The following is a 16,218-nucleotide window of genomic DNA, read 5'->3' as shown; positions in this document are numbered from 1 at the left end:
GTAGAACAATGTACAAGAAATTAGCTTAAAGACAGAAATTTTGTTAGTAAATCACAAAGAAGCTGTAATAAATAAGGAATGTGGGTTTTAGTGTCTGACAAACCAGAAAGGGAAACACAGCCTATCTCATAGTCCCACATTTTAAACTATGCATGCTATGATTATAGCCATAAACAACAGATACTGTGTCTGTATGCAGGAAAACAAAGAACAGTTCTTTTTTAGGAACTCTCTGTAGGAAGAACATACAATTTAGTCAACAAGGGAGTTGGAATAACCTCTTGTATTCTTTCCAATGACTATAGTTTAGTATTTAGAGAAGGAATGCTTTTGTTCTTTTCTGTGTGCTTTTTCTATCTGTCCTCCTCTTTCTGGCAAAGCATGGATTTTTTTCTGCTCTTGCACCTGGTCTGACAAACAGTACCCTCACTATTTTTACATGTTCTAACCCGCAGCACTTTCTTTCAGACAGCTGCAATTGCTGTGCTCTCTGACCAAGAAGGCAAGCTTCCGACCTCTGCCACTAGCGCCAACAGGCAATCGGACTGCATATAGCACTCCAAGTAACAATTTCTCCTGCTGCCCATAATGCAAAAACTGTACAGCAATCCTAGTCCAGCAACCTTGCCCTGAAATTCTCCTGTCAAGTCACTGACATCATTATATGTATGAGATGGCTACTGAATTAATTTGTGAACATGTACTATGTTTTGTTTCTTTCTGAAAACCTGAAACTGTTATTAAAGTTCAGCCACATGTTAAAGTGTGTTAAATACTAGATGGCTTTTGAAGATGATCAAATGTTTAGCAACAACAGAAAAGATTTCCTTAGAGTACGTTTCATCATCACAAATATTTTTCTTGTTCCACAAAACAGGTGCAGTTTCAGAGAAGAAAAACACAGGATAAGCATTTTTGTGTCTTGGGCCTGAATGTCTTTGGCTACTCTGGTAACTTCTGTTCAGCTTACAGACAGGTTGAGAGGGGAAAACTATTGCTTAGAACAGAAAAGATAGGAACAAGTAAAATTTCCAAATTAAAATATGATCCAAAGTGAATATTGTCCAAAGCTTGACTTAAACTAAATATACTTTTTTTGCCTTCGACATTTTCTGGGATTGTCAACATACAATAGAAAAATCCTGATTTTAGAGGACTTAACCTCTTTCTGGAAGTCTTTTCAAAGAACCTGTTTTCAATTTTTCAGGTTGGTTAAGAGAAGCATTGAAAAGCAAGGTAAACTTTTGATAATCAATATACACTGCAATAGAACTCGAAAACTTCAGAAATTTAGATGAAATACAAGGAAAGGGGTTTTTTGTTGTTGAAAGAGAGCAGGTCATATGATGAAGAAATGTTTATTTGCTAGTGTGTTTGTGTCCTGGTTTTGTTAAAAACAAGTTTCTCTTTCAGTGAATTTTGCCTGTCAGCTAAAGCCTTCATATTAACTGCATTTTCCTGGAGAACCAGACACAAAAAAAGGGGGAAGTGGGGGGGAGAGGGGGTTAACAATACATCTGCCAGGGTTTTATTGTCACCCCGCAATCTTAACCCTCGACAGTTTGGTACTTTATCCTTTTATGTTGTTACTCGTCTTTTATTTTTAAAATATATTTGTTCCAGATGTCAAAACTTCTAGGCAAAGGGTATGCCTATCCAAAGTACCACACTGGATCTGATTTATGTTTAAACTGTCAGTATCTCAGTATCCTAGAGAAAGTAAATTATACAATGAAACCATCAGTTTTTCTGTACCTCAGATTCCCAAGCCTACTCCAGTTACTTTTGAGAAGACAAATATTGTCAAATCTTTACTGCTATCACATATTTCCAGTATAAATGAATCCCACTGGCACACAGATTTATCCCAAAAAGCATTTTTGCAGTTTTTTGTAAAATATAAAGAGAATGAAGCTACTTTGGACCAGCATAAAAGCAGTATTCAATAGACAAATTTCCTCATTGGAAACTGTTATAAATGGAGAATGAGAGGAGTATCATCAGGCAGCCAGGTTAACCTACACCTGATCGGTTATGTAAAGAGAGGAAATCCGTCACATGGGGAATACTGATGTAGGGTCTTAAATTTAGGGGTAAATTTTTCAGTGCTTGACTATTAGAAATTATAATTTTAAAATTAGTATAAAGTTCCTGATGTTTTCTTGGTGTAAATACTGTACTCAATCCAGTAGTCAAGTACATTTTCCCACAACAAAATTATTCTCATACTTTACAAAACCAGCTCATGGCAGCTAAACTTTTAGGTTCAAATTAAAAAGTCTGCTTACAGCTTTCTTTTGGGGGAGAAATTGTTCACATTTTGAAGCAAATTACCTTTAAATGAAATATGGAAGGATTAGACCCCCTGTTTGAAAAAAAATCTTCAGAACTTCAAGTTTTGTGAATACACTGGTGTCCTAGCAGGATAACTCTATAAAGGTATATTTGGCCCTTCTCTGCCTGAATATACCATTATTATGCTTAAGTAAGAGATTAATATACCACAAAAATGTATAGTTTAAGCAACTTATCAGTTTAAAGTTGCTATAGACATCTTATGCTTTCCAGTTGTAAAAGTGGACTGATGCACAAAGAGGGAAAGAAATGGCAGGACAAAAATTGGAAGAATATTTGATGGCAAGTCAATTTGATTGATAATGGCCTAAGAATACTCTTACAGGGATCCCTTCTGTCCATTTCCCACATCCTACTGGGCTCCTCTGTAACTGTAAGCATCTGTTGGCTTCTTCCTTTTGTCTTTACCTCAGAAATGCTAAGAAATATACACTAAGTCACTGGGAGCTCTGGGAGTTATTCAGCCCTACAGAAAGTCATATTTCATGTTATCTGTCTTCAGGACATTCACAGAATTTCCTGATGTACAGGTACCAACTTTGCAGGACAAAAAGTAGTATTGCTTCAGATTTTCAGATGTTCTACTGCTGGCAAGATTTGGCTCTAGAAGTGCCATGACATTGCAAGGTACAATTAGTGAGCGGCCAGTCAAGTTATGTTTAGTATCTTAGAATGACAATGTGTACTATCTTTCGTACATACTACTAGTTGTGTTTAGCACTGGAAGAAATATATACTTTGGGTGGTTTCTATAATTTACTCCAGAAACATCTTTTCTATAGATGCTGATGATGTAAACACTAAAATTTGAGCCTCTAAACTCAGTTCTGTTAGTTTTGTTTGATACTACAGAAATAGCATTTCTGTAGTAACAGAATAACAAAAAAACATTTTCTTGCAAAAAATCTTAATATACAGTGCTGCATTCTATATGAAAAATAAAACCAGGAGGGAACAATGTTCTGAAATTCTGATTTAGAACTGGAAACCAAATGAAAAGAAATTCTGGTGCAATACATAGCACCAAAGTATAATGAATAATCAGCTCATAAAATTTCTGAATGAGTCAACTTTTATACTCTAGTCTGCATTTGTCACTGAGCATTCCTTGTTTATTATTTGTTTGTGTTCTCTACCAGGCAGTGTACTTTTTATACATAAAACAAATGTCTATTTATGGATTTATTTTACATTAAGCAAAGTGAAGTAATTATCTTACTGTGTTGTGTACCCCATCAAAATTAGTCTGACATTTCATTTAGTGGGTTTTAGCTATACAACATTGCAGAAAAATAGGAAATCAATAGAATCATTAATATGTATTTTGATTAAACTGGAGTAACATCGTAATTCAATCAATTGATTTTTATTAAAAAAAAAAATCCACCTTTCTAAACTATGTGGCTTCCATTTATACTGGGGTATAAATCCTGTAAGAAAAACCAAAACGAGGTTTACTTAAGTTTTTAGATAAAATATTTAGTTAAATTCAGTTTTAAAAGATAAATGAAAAGAAAAATTAGTATGTCGATCTGTCAAACATTGTCGTCCCGTTTATCTTACTAGACAATGGCATTGCAAGTAATTGCAAGACTATAGAAAAGATGTTTCTGGCGTAAATTGCAGAAACCACCCAAAAGCACAGGATGTACTATTTTAGAATATTAGGAAAGAAAATTACTCTACGTTGTACCTGTTGCACTTTAGGAGAAATTAAGGGTGGTAGATGTAATAGCAACAGAGTAATTTAGTGGTTGGAGTACACAATAAGAGATGTGTTCTTAGCACAGTCAATAGGTGGGTATATTTATCTCAGAGACTCAATTTCTCTTTGTACACATATATAAGTAGGTCAATATCACCTTTTTAAAACACTTACAGATCATCCAGTGGAATACCACAATAATGCAAGAGGATTATACCACAATCATCACAAGATCACAGTAAAATGTGATAAAACAGCTCTGATACGTATTATTGAAAAATACAACAAAGGCTGTGAATAACCTTTACTAACACTAGCATCTTCAGAACAAAATCTGGCTAAGCATTTGAGCTGGACAATTTCTGCTACGAACTTCTAGAGGTAAGTACAGCTGCTCTTGAGCAGCACTCAGAAGCACGGGCTGCCCTCAGTATTATGGGAGAATATTGTTTTGTTCCTGATTCAGTGAAGGGATTTTCCCCATTGGCCAGTGAAACTTCTCCAGTTTCTGGGCTTTCTTGTTGGTCATTCAGGCTGCGGTTCCTAGCCCATACCAGCAGACTGCTATTTTGATAATGTCTCTTCACATCTTCTTATCTCTGACTTCATCTGTATTTCCACTATTTCCACTGTCTTCATTTTACCAACTCTGATTTGATCATCTCATACTGTGTTAGGCCATTTTGCCATGCTAGCTTGATAGCAATTTATAATCTTATTTTTGCTGGATCATATTTACTAGTAGAAAAAATAGCAGGGTAAGGCAAGTACTGGTCCTGGACCAAGAGAATGGCCAGGAATATACAACTGTTGGTGGCCGAGAAAGATGGAAATAGGACACAGATTAGCTTTGGGCTAATGCAGAACACTGACTTTGTACAAAAAACCCAAGCCTTTCAGTACGAGTCTTATTGATCTTGCATACCCTGATTAATATAAAATTGAAAGTGATTCCAAGAACCTTCAGTAGTAAACTGTAGATTTTAATAAAAAGGTACAAATGCAAGGCTATAATAGCTAATAATTGACATAAATTAATTGTGAGAACACGTACAAAAATGTGCTATACTTAGACCTGATACAAAATAGGAGCCCTCTGTAGATGCGCACATAGCCATGTTCACTGTCCACCTTCAAATCCCTATTTAAAATCCTTCTTTGCCATTATGATAAAAACAACCACAACAAAACCCTTGACTACACAACTTCCAGATGGCTGTTTTCCTGACCACTGTTTTCACACTGAACAGAGCCGTTTTGTTGGTTTGTGCTGCCTCTGTCTGTCTTTTTTCTTCTACCTTCTAATGGCAGAGTTGCACTCTAGACTGTGAGGGCTTTTGGGCAGGGAGTGTCCCTTTGTAGCATCTTTGCACTGTGGGGACAAAGGAGTCCAGGGATCTAGAACTCTACAAGGGAGAACACTTGATTTCATGGGCTGTATGTCCTATATATGGCACTTTCTTCTTTGCCCCAGGCTTGAAACATTCTTCAGGAAGGAGTCAACCATGACTAAGCCAAATCAGCATGGAGAAGGATCTCCAGCCACTGAAGACATCAGATTTTTTGCTACTGTTTTAATCAACCTGACATGGTCTCTTCTGATCTACTGTTCATTCCAGCCCTTTTCTGGTTTATCTCATATTTCTTTCAGTTTCAACCATACTTTTTTCCTATTCTCATATCTGTTCTGTGTCTTTCTTTCACTCATTCTTCTATATGCATTTCTCCTTCTTTAAATATTTCTTAAAAATAAGTTAAATGTGAAGCCTTGCACCTGTGGCTTTATGGGTGTTGTAGATGCCCACTGTAAAGAAGCTGGTACTTATTCACGGCGTATTAAAAAGGTGCAGTGAGAGAAGCAGAAAAAATTTTTATAGTTTTGGTGAGGCTAATTCTTGAATATTTGTATTGATCCTGTGTCTTGCTAGAAAAAAGAAAAGGTGAAAAATTGGCAGAGGTACAGCAAAGATCCACAAGGCCTGAGAAAACACCATACAATGTGAAACTCCAGAAGTGCAATGTGTTTTAACTATTTAGAAAGAAGACTGAAAAGTAACTTGACTATAGGACATAAGTATCTTCATGTGAAGAAAACACTATCTGCTAAAAAGCTCTTTGATCTTAGGAAGAGGGGTAGAATCAAAAGCTGAGTGCTGAAGTAAAATTCAAATGCAAATTGAAAATTCAATGCAGATTAGGCATGCAATTTCAACTGTAAGATCATCTGGTCACTAGAAGAAATGCAAAGCAAACAAGGTGTTCAAATAGGGTGTGGATGCCTTTATGGAAGCTAAAATTCTGTCAGACTTTACGCTCCCCCTTTTCCAATTAGAGGCATGGTGTATTCAAACACAATTTATCACGCATCAACATCAAAGTTGATGGTCTGCTTATCTCTTTGGCTTAGAAATCTATGAATCTAATGACATTCAGCAACTCAGTGGCCTCAGTTTTACTGATCTTGCCTGTTCATTCTTCTCCTGATTCCACAGTTACTGTGCAGTGGCTGGCTGTTTAATGTAGAACATTCTTTTAAAATACTGACTTAAAATATTAACTCTTCTCAAAGAGTCTCAAAGTCTCAAAACCTGCTTCCAGATCTGTGGCAAAGTAGAAAGATTACCTACCTCATATCACTTAGTAACTACAGAACTTATGAAGTCTTAGTTTATGAAGTTTATTGCTTGTTAAGGTTGTGGGGACCAGGATCATTAGCAAAATTAGGCTCTTTCATTAAATCATCTCAATGAATATACTAACTACAAATTCTGTGGTGTAGTTCAAGAAAGCCAAGACATATTAGTCTAGATGTTTTCAGGACATTTGGTGCATCTCCCCCTCTGAAAAAAAATTAAAAAAATAAAAAAAAAATATATATACACACACATATATATATATATATATATATACTGCAACTGTATTAATGAAACTACCAGGACCAAGCACTACTCCAGTACTGCCTGTAACTGGTTTACCAGCTATGTTTTAACTGTTAGCAGGCACCCAGGCATAAATGCTGAGCCACTACAGAGCAGGCTCAGGATACTCAGGATATTTTATTTGCTAGTACAGTCATAGCCATAGAATCTAAGGCTATACACACAAGGCAATTTCTTCCTTTAAGAACTGGATTAAAATATCTCTTTAATAAATCTATCCAGTCCTATCTTAAAGGCCATTGTAGAGTCCTCAATATGATACACAAATTATTCCAGGGCATAATAATTACACTTGAAACTAGAATTTAATGTAAGTTGAGTCTGAAGCTAACAACTTTTAGTCTCTGGAAATTGTATTATTCTCTGTTGGCAAAATTGAGTGCTACCAAGAGCTTCTACCCATTTTTGTGATGAGTAGCTATGTCAAATGACTAAGTCCTCTCTCAACAGTTTCTATAGTGGATAAAGGACTAAACTGAAGCCTGTGAATTTAATGTTTCAGGGCATCTTTTCTCATTCTAAAACACTGAAATCTTTCCAATATTTCATATTCTTCTTGAAGTGTGATTATCCACTTTGAACACAGCACTGTCACAATAATTTATAATGAAATGTGCACAGACACCTTCTACTTGATAGTTCTCCTATAAACATGGTGTTATCCCATTTAACCATAGCACTGCACTGAGAATTCCTGTTGAGGAACAGATCTTCAATGACCTTGTGTTCTTTCCTGAGTCATCATTTTCAAAGACAAGCTCTATTACATAAGTACAAGCTGTGGACTTCATTTCTGAGTTTACTACTTTGCACCTAGCTATAGTAAAACAAATTTATTTTGCTACTATCTGGTGATTAAAGTAACTTTTGATTTGTCTTACTGTTTTCATAACTTACTAGACGTTGTCTGCAAAGGTTTTGTATCTTACTTGTATGATCAATCAAAACATGGATGTACATCCAGTCAAGAAATAATTCCCTCTGAGAGATGTCTTTGCCTGTGGCCCTTGGTATCTTCCCACAAATGGCTGCGTTTTGACATCTGCTTGTAAGCCAGTCCTTCATACACTAGTATATCTGATTAATTCCATATATTACACTTCTAACGAAAGTGTTATACTTCACCAAAACAAATCAATTGAAAGATCCACGTATGCTGCATCATTAAATGGCCTGTTTGCAAAAGAAATGCTGTTGATATTTAACATCAATTTAACAAACTTAAATTAATTGGCAGAGTTTACCTCTTCTGTTTATTCCATTTTTGATTTGCCAAAGTCATCTCTCCATTGAATTAGAATAATTAGTATTTTTCTGGATATGCTAGTTGTAAATCCATAGTTACAGGTGAACTGAAAATGTGGTCAAATTAATTTTGTTGATTTTTTTAATAGGTAAAAAAAAAGAATATATTCTTCTCTAACTCAGGTCAATTATTATTATAGCAAATAATTGTGAACATTTTCTGTGATTCAAATGAAAGATTTGAAGTTAGAAGATTTTTTTAAATTTCTCATTAAAATAGCACAGAGCAAAACAGTGGCATAATATGTTACTCTGGGTTTCTTTAGTTTCAGGTACTTAAAACTTCCTAAAGGTGTTATTTACAATAAATGTAAATACTGACTAAAATTTCCCAGATTTTAGTGTGTTTGATTAACAACACAAAGTATTTCTATACCTTTTATCTTTATTTTTCTACTTATCTTAAAACTTGTGATGGAATAATGATTTACAGAAATATCTTGCATTTACAGCCAAATCCATGCTATACCCTTACTCCCACTAGTGTCAGATATTCCAGCCCACTTTGCTACTTGTCAGATATTTCACTTGCCGTTAGTCTGGTCCCTGATGCTCTAAAGTGCCATATGATAGGAGATATGTATATATAGAGAGATACATATACAACCGTGCATACTAATAAACACCCATGCATACATATACATGCAATCAGAATAAAGATTGTTCTATAAATTTGGATTGCTTACTTGAACTTACATATGCAAATGTGTTAAAAGTTAATCATTTCTAAATCAGAGCACATGATGCTCTGGGGTTTTAATGTTTTTATTTAGAAATTGGACTCAGCAACCGTAACAACATATTAGAACATCTTCTGTAGTTGTAGCAATCATGAAAGAAACTGCAATGCAAATTGGTCATTGATTTTTTTCTTTTGCTTAATGTTTGTAGTTAATTTCAAAGGATGGAGAGAAGATTCTATTTTCTAGCGGCTGAAGTTCAATAAGAATATAATAAAACATTGTTACAGCCAACCTTTCACAGTGAAATTTCTGGTAAAGTCTCACTTTTTCATTACGTTTTAATACAGTCAAAGCAATGTTATAGAAAATTAAGCCCCCATAATATTGAAGAATTATCAGAGTACATGGGATTTGTTATATTTTAATTTAAATGAAGACATTGTCATATATTTGATGCTGATTGAAGAACACACACTTGAAACATTTCATACCTAAATCAATAATGAACAGCATGTGTTTCCCTGCACTTCTGTTCTGAGTGATTCATCTGAAAACTGTGTGGAATGAAAATTAAGAGCAAGTGTTGTGACATACTGTGTTCTTTGATGGAATGATGTTTTTATTTGATATTGCAGCATTCTTTTCAGTGCAAGATTTTTGTGAATTGTCTTAAGTGGCCAGGGAGCCCTGAAGGTATATCAGCTAACACAAGGTTTTTAAACCTGTAATTCAGCAGGTAGAACTGGTTTATCAGCTCTAAGAGCCAAATCAGAACATCTCATTTTCTCTACTAAGTTGTGTGTTGTTGTTTTGGCTGTTTTGTTTTTGTAATAGTAGTAGAATTTTGTTGCCTAATGCTTTTATTTATAACTTCTTTTGCCACTGAACCAAACTCTGCAAAAGGCAAGCTATTTAAACAAGCTGAAAAATATATTTATCAGCCTTTATACGATGCCATAATTTTCACACACACACATATATATATACACACTCTTTAGTTGCATGTCATGTTAAGAAGTGTTAAAAAATTTCTTATAGGGGAAGATAGTAAATCCATACTCTACCCACATGTTTTGTTCACATGAAAATGTGAGATGTTTTTGCTTTACATGCAATTCAGTAACAAAGAAGATAATAAATAAATAATTAAAGACAATACACTAGTTGCAGAAGGCAAGATCCTAACAATAGCAAATGTCAACTGTCTGCATCACAAACAACATTTGGCACAGGGACATGCAGGGAGAAAACTGAGTGTTATTGAAGTCGATAGCAAAACCTCTGCTAATATGAACACTCTGGAGTTTTTATTGGGTGTTTAAATAAAACTGAATAAGCATGTATAATTTAAACTGAAACCAAACAAGCTGATTTTTCAAGGAAATAAAAAAGGACTGCTCTCAAAATCTGCAAATGAAAACGAGATTTTTTTAACTCCTTTTCATATGCTGTCAAGTATAGGTTCCCATAGCATCTCATTTATCCTTTCGTTACACAATTTCTGTAAAAAATCTGTGCAGGAAGGTAAGCCCAAAGAGGATATGTTCAGAATCTTGCAAATGAGATGACTAATATGCGTGAAACCATTGGACTCAATATCCTGAGGCATGAGCAAACTGTCACCACTGACTGGTGACTCAGAAGTGCAAATGCTTCCTTCAATCTAAAAAACACTAATGTGGGAGAAAGACAGATGTTACTAAAGAATACAGGACTTGCTCTATAAGGCTGAAGATTAATTTCTCTTCCTGAGCCTAATCAGCAGTACAGAATGGAAAAAAAAGAAAAAGGCATAAATGCTTCTGATTAAGCATATTTCTGTTAGTTACTTCTGTTGTATGTGATTTGTATTGCTGTAAACAATCTTCTTCATGCTATTACAGAGCTAAGAGCAGGACCAACCTGTTTTCCACTAGCTGTATGGATATGGACAGTATTTAACTAGAGACTGAAGCAATGAAGGTCTTCTACAACTAGTAACTAGTTGAACTAAACAGGTATATCTTTTTGGACCTAGCCTACATCACTTTCAATTGTCTGTTACCTATCATCAGTTAGATTTATTTTCTCCAACATGAGCAGAGCGGGTTTTATCTTCAGAGGTCATTACTACAACTGCTAAATAAAGCAGCACAAAGCAATTGTGTAATGTTATTTCAGATCAAAATGCACTTTGGTCAATATTTCTCTTGTTTTGATATATGACGTACTTTTTCTATTTTTACCAAATTTACAAAGCTGAGTGTTCATTTGCATCCTGCTTCAAAGAAAACTGCTGACCGAGATCTACCAGGAGTTTATTGTGTTGCCACTGATTGTATCTTCCCTTTGCCTTTTTCACAAATATAACCGCATATTTTGAGATTAAATCTATCTGGAATATACTCTATTCTATTGAACAATCTGCAAGCAACAGAGAACAGTAGCATAGCTCTGTCTCCACCTGGAATCTAGCAGGCTGATGATTTTGCTCATAGCAGGGCACAGATGGAAGAAACTCATGACTTATTTTCTTGAAATAGGTACAAAGGTCTAAAAGGCAGATTTTAAGGCTATTGCTGAGGGCAGACTGGCTACATGCAAAAACTGTTTACTCAGAAAATGTGTTGCAAAACTGCATATACAAGAGTATTTCTTGGGAAGAAGAAATATTTCATGGCATTCTAATGACCAGTCTTTATGAAATATAGTTATTGGGAAATCAACTCTGAAACTTCAAGCCAGATACAATTTAGCAAACCAGTTTAGAACAAGAAATATTTTCAAAAATTTTAGAATGTATTACAGTCTCAAATGAACCTGGAGTTTGACTGTCAGAAAATATTTTCTCCAATCTTATCAGCTACTTTAATAAAAGATATTTCTCTACAAACAATGCCTATCATAATTTCTTACAATTTCACTCAACTCTAATTAAAAGAAAAAGTCATTTTGACAGCTCATTCCACCAGATGGAACTGTTCATAATACATTTTTAAATGTTCTTGTTCAGACATCAGCACATACATTATACACAGTATGTATATGCTGAGAGTCCATCACTGAGAAAAAATAACAGATCTACTAAGCACAGAGGACTTTTTCTAGATAGATTTGACTAAAGAAAAGGAGGGAAGACCAAATTTTAGTTATGAATTCAATTACAGTAGAAATTAGCCGTAATCAATATATCCTGGTGTGTGGTGGATTTTGTGGTGTGGGTTTTTTGTTTTTTGTTTTTTTTTTTCCTCAGGAGACTGAATACTTCTGAGTATCCAAGATTCTGCTTCCTAAATGTTTCAAAGTTGAACGTCCTTTAAGGTGCATTGGCATTGATTATTGGTATTTTGGAACAGGAGATAAGTGATTAATGCCATAACAAGAAAACAGCATTTCTTAATAATCAAAATGCATACCCTTTTCCTGTGATACACAGTAGCTTTCTGACCCTTTCCTATTGTTCTATGGAAATTATTGCATCATTACTGTGAAATTATGCAGCAAACTTTACACAAGCCATGTATTGTGACTAAAAATCTAATAATGCTTAACAAAGACTAGTGAAAAATAAAATTGAACTAATTAATAAATGAAAATTATTGCACAATAAAGAGAGTGGGTGAGAGAAGAATCCCCAGCCTGTAAGGGGACAGTAGTCCCAGCTCATGCTGGGATGCCAGATTTAGGATGACAAGAAGCAACTCCCTTAAGCAGAATCATATTCTGTCCTCTTCAGCTTTCTACATTATGCTGAAGATGGACCTTTCTGAGTGAGGAAGCTTCAAACTACCTCTTAGCAGGTCCTTTGTCACACGTGTCAAAGCTCTATTTGCACAAAATGGAGAATCGAGACTGTTTTGATCTGCAGTTTTCTTTGTTGTGAAGCCATTTCTTAACTGTTAACAAGCTAAGAAAAAAAAATTTAAACGTCAAATTATTGTAATTTCATTGGTAGTAATTGCAGGTAACAAGAGTGGATTACACAGTAGCCTTGTTTGAGAAAGTGACTTGAGAGATGCAATTTGCACACGTGCAGACTGAAACAATATATTCTTTGATTCTACAAACCACTCATGGAGATCTGGTATACAAAGATTATCAGTTATGCACAACTAGAAGCTAATACTTCCTATATTTACGAAATGCTTTAGGTACAGTCCCTGGGAAATGAAGGTATCTTTCTGAACATTCTCTTAATATTTTCAAAACCAAACATTTAAAAATGCATAACAAACCATCTCTTCTAAAGAAGAATAATATTTTACTTAAGTGCTGTTAATATTTAGTATTCAGAATTTATCTCAAAAAAATCTATCCACTACTGTACAGAAACAAAGCTTTGTAGTAACATTTTATTTGTATAAAGCTGTGAATGACAGTGTGATGAACAAGCTCCATCTCCCAAAGATAAAACAAAGCTCAAGGAATAGATGAAAGTGAACCAAGTATCGCTGGCTGTCTGTTTTCGTAGATCACTCTATTTAGGTGCTTATTGCTACAAGCTGACTGTGTGTAACTTAAAAATGAATATTCCACATTGACATGCATTGTGAATGTATCCCCAGCCAACACAGATGGCATAAAATGCTTAGTGTTGTTTTTGGATGACATGTCATTCTGTGGGAAGATATGCCTGTAATAAACTTTATTTTGCCTTCTGACGTTTTTCCATATGATTTAATTATTTAGAGAATAGTAAAAAAGAATCCTTCAGTATGAGTGTGATCTATTATATACTCATAAATGAATTCAATACTTTGTCAAATATGTTTTAGAAAACAGATTTGCATGACATGTAAATAATATAACATTTTGTTACCATTGGTTTAGCTTATGTATTCTGCTCACAGGAATAAGTGATTATGAGCTTACTTCCCTCTTCATCTATGTATTCTGCATAGTTTACATATAAGCAATTATTCAGATATGAACATATACATTTACAAAATAATTCTTTCTTTGCCACAGAAATAGAAGAATGATTCTACCCTGTTTTCATTAGGTCTTTTGCGATGAAAGAAACTAACAATAGTTACATGCAGAAGTGGAAAGAAAAAAGGACAGATTCTGTGTCAGCTCTGTGCAGATGTAGAGGAATCAAGTACAATAACCTTTTACATGCATTAGTCAAGAAATGGCACTGCACAGTTACTTTTTTTTCCTGTTGCAGAACAAAGAGCCTGAGTTCATGCATCACTGAATGCAAGGCAGCAGCTTCCCATCAGGGACTGGCTCTTGGGGAGCCCACAGGCAAAACAATGCAAACTGTAATTAGAATACTTTTCTCTCCCATTCTGGGAATAAACAATCTCTTCATTGTTCATGTTTACACAAATAACAAAATGTTCAGCTGCATTGTATAACTATAGACGATACAGTAGCAGTGTTGTTATAAATAATATATATGCCAATGAAATTTAGGTTTCCAATAAATGTAGAAATTCTTTAAGCATTTTCAACCTCTTGAGTTGCTCAAGCGTGCATTTTCTGCATAGTCTATGACTCAGATGCTGTAATGTCTTTTCTGCTTAAATATTTTCGACCAGATGATATTAAGTACAATCACTTTAAAAACTACTTGTATTACTTTTTTCAAAGCTTTTGAACTTTACATTAGCCAATATACTGAGGGAGCAGTATAAAAAAACATTTAAATCTGCTTGTCTGACCTCAAGTAATAGCTACATAATTTCTCAAATTTATTTTGGTCCAATGAAAAAAAATAGCAGTAGCATTTTTATTTCCTGCCATTATAATTACTTTATAGTCATGGAAGTCTTCACATTTTAAGCTAGACCTCTGCAGTTGTTCTTCTTCCTTGCAAGCCCTATCTACCTCTAAATTAATTATTTACTTTAAGAAACAAAACACATGGGAAAATTTAATATCTAGTAACATTGCATAGTCTATGTTATATTTCAGAAATGAAACCCAAAGCTATTAATATTTTATTAGTATTCTTGATTATGCCTCTAGCATACTGTAAAGTAGCTGGGGATGGGTTAGGAGATTTAATACACTTTGTCTCAGTTTTACGATCACCTTTAGATCGTTGTGTTTGGAACGCGTGCTACCATTATATTAACATGTACAAGTATGATAACTAACGCCATCCTATGTTATGCGAGCAACAAAAAACTAATGACAAGACACTGTCAGACTGGTGTAAAAGAAATACGAGTTTACTACTTGGACTTTGTGTCCAAGTAAATGAAGCCAATAAAGAGCATGCTTTTAAAATCTATACTACATATGAAAAAGCAAAATAGGGGCTCCTATACAGGTAAAGTTTTAAACCATTTTGTTTACCTGCACCTTCTCCATGAGAAGCCACCTATGCATACTACAGGTAGTAGTTAACGTTCTTATAAAATTAATATATTTACTGTAGAATACACTTGACAAAATAGCTCAAGATGTCAGAAAGGCATAGGATGGAGTCTTGCTAGAATACCATGATTCAGCCTTGAATGGCATTTTACCTATTGTTACTACTTGTGCTTTACCACATATTCCAAAATAATAAAGGTAGGGATGGCTTTGCTAGAGTTCCCGAGAAATCTAACTTCGCTAGAAGTGTGAGAATTTTGAATTCATTAATCCCTCACTCGGTTCTAATATTTATTCCTTTTTTGTTTTATGAGCAAAATAGACCTTGTAGATGTCATAAAGTTAAAATGGGATGACAGAATTTCACATAAATACTTTGACTTTCTGGCCAAAGTTGCTAGACTTTGGGGATCTAGAGTCAGGTATCCTAGTCCACATTTCAGTAAATGAAAATAGAAATTGATTGTCAGAGATAAGAACCAACTCCTGGAGAAATAAGGTCTGTGGCCTATTTCCTGAGGTCCTCTTCAGTCAACCCAGGGCCTGGAGGTGAACCACATATATATGGAAGAAGTGGCATTTTAGTACATAATACTGAAATTCATATAGAAGTTCAGACAAGTTACTGTGACCATATGCAAGGAGGTCTATCTTCCTCCTGAAACAGACCATAAGAAGTTCAGCACAAATTTGGCTTCAAGCCCCCCCTGATACACAGCTCAGGATCTCTACCGGGCATGACCAGTATTAATAATAAACTTTTTAACCTGTAGATTTTTTACTTACCAGCAAAAAGAAAGCAATTTATTTTTATGTTCATAGCCATATATATTATAACATATACATTAGTAAGGTTAGACAATGTTGCAAAGTAAAACAAAATCTAAGTTACGTAAGACTTAAAATTGCCTTAAAGCTAAAG

General features: G+C 34.7%; 1 protein-coding gene across 1 annotated transcript in view; it reads right to left on the bottom strand.

The window, feature by feature from the left end:
- PACRG (parkin coregulated) overlaps positions 1-16,218 on the bottom strand; it is a gene marked incomplete at both ends in the record, with an annotated part of 232,804 nt that overhangs the window by 55,500 nt on the left and 161,086 nt on the right. The window lies entirely within an intron of this gene.

This window comes from Nesoenas mayeri (assembly GCF_963082525.1).
Source record: "Nesoenas mayeri genome assembly, chromosome: 3".
NCBI lineage: Eukaryota > Metazoa > Chordata > Aves > Columbiformes > Columbidae > Nesoenas > Nesoenas mayeri.
The sequence above is the reverse complement of the archived record's forward strand: the minus strand, read 5'-3'. Positions and strand labels throughout refer to the sequence as shown.